Genomic DNA, 1,709 nt, shown 5'->3' on the forward strand with positions numbered 1-1,709 from the left:
AACAAGCAGCAGCAAGAAATGGCAAGTGTTCGAAAATCTCTTCAATCCATGTTATTCTGATGGGTCTTTGAAGAAAGAACTTGGACCTGTTCGGGTTCAGGAGGATATGGAATCCTGAAGATGTGTAATTGAAAGTGATTTGCAATTTGCAAGATGACAGCGGTAGAATATCTCAGCAAATCAAGTGAAGAGATGAACATCGCTGCCCACAGAACAGTATATTCATCTATAAAATTGTTGAAGTATTGATGCAAAAACAGAAGACCTGGCCCAATATACGCGGGGTCCTGTAGAATTAGTCTGCTTTTGGGCATGTGAGCAACCACTAATTTTTTTGTGACTTTGGCATATACACACCCAAACATTATAACATAAAGACAGGGATGTTTTTCAAAGAGCTGGGTTGAAGATTTTTTGCAGATCATTATGGCTAAAAGAATAATTAATCCTATGTGGATGCCAGGTGACAGAACACTGGTGCCTCCTATTGTGGATCCATTCTTGCCAACTCCGCTACTGAGGATGGTATGGAAGGAATTAGAACAAAAAAAAAAAGGCTCCTACCGCAATCCCAAGCAAAGGAAAAACCTTTAGTTTTATTTCAATCACGGGGAGAGAATAATCCCACATTGATGATCCTCCAATTGAGGTTATAAAAAAGATAACAACTATAGCCAGTTGAACTTCAGTTACATCCGCTTTCCCACCCGAGACGTAGGTTTCCCAGTGAGCACAATAAAACAAGAACATCCCAATGAGGCAGCAGAAAAACAGCCAGTTGGGGTGGGATCCCAAGCCAACGGCGATGGAGGCTCCCAGGGACACAAATACTGTGGAAATCGAAACACAACCATGGTCAATAAGTTCCCCTAGAGGAGAACAGCAGTTTGTTTCCCATCAATAGCATCCCGTGATTGGTAGATAAAGATGGCCAGGCCGCAGGTTATGTACATCCGTAATGGTGCCCGCTGGGTGGCCGTGGGGCAGTAGCAGACAAGCCGCAGGCCCAGGCCGCCTCCCACCTCCACCCAGCCAACTCGCCCCGCCTCAAAGCATTTTCAAGGCAATTCTAGGAGCACATAAGATGTTGGGAATAATGGTAAATTCTGCAACCTGCAGTTGCCACAATTTTATGGCATGATTTGCATCAATTATTATGGTCCAGGTCCTTAAGGTCTATAATTGATAGTAGCAATTACCTAATCCTAAAAAAAAAAAATCCTCTTCCATTTCTGTAAACAAATTCTCATGATTTACTTTATTTATTTCATAGTTTGTCAACATATTATTTTTTTAATTTAAGGGGCAATGGGATTAAGTGACTCTCCCAAGGTCACACAGCTAGGTAATTGTTAAGTGTCTGAGGCTGGATTTGAACTCAGGCCCTCCTGACTCTAGGGCCAATGCTCTATCCACCTAGCTGTACCTTTGTCAACATATTGTTAATGGAGTCCATGTGAATGTTGCCCATTGTAGGCCTTTTGATTCTGTGACAGTAAGAAGTTTCCTAAATCCATTTTGTTACATTGGATAAATCTACTTAAAAGTAACTGTTCTCAAATTGCTTTGTAGGATGAGCTCTTTTTTTCTAAAAATATTTCTGCCTATTTGTAATGTTCTCTGAGATCTCTCAATCTGTTTCTTCCCTTCTGAGGAGGAAATATTCATCTTTGCTTTGGGGTGATGAACACTACATTTTGTTAACAATG

The 1,709-nt window shown here is 41.1% G+C and overlaps 1 pseudogene; it reads right to left on the bottom strand.

The window, feature by feature from the left end:
• Positions 1–1,471, bottom strand: LOC141512067 (cholinephosphotransferase 1 pseudogene; annotated as a pseudogene).
• Between the last annotated feature and the right edge of the window lie 238 nt (positions 1,472–1,709).

Source organism: Macrotis lagotis, chromosome 2, assembly GCF_037893015.1.
Source record: "Macrotis lagotis isolate mMagLag1 chromosome 2, bilby.v1.9.chrom.fasta, whole genome shotgun sequence".
NCBI classification, from domain to species: domain Eukaryota; kingdom Metazoa; phylum Chordata; class Mammalia; order Peramelemorphia; family Peramelidae; genus Macrotis; species Macrotis lagotis.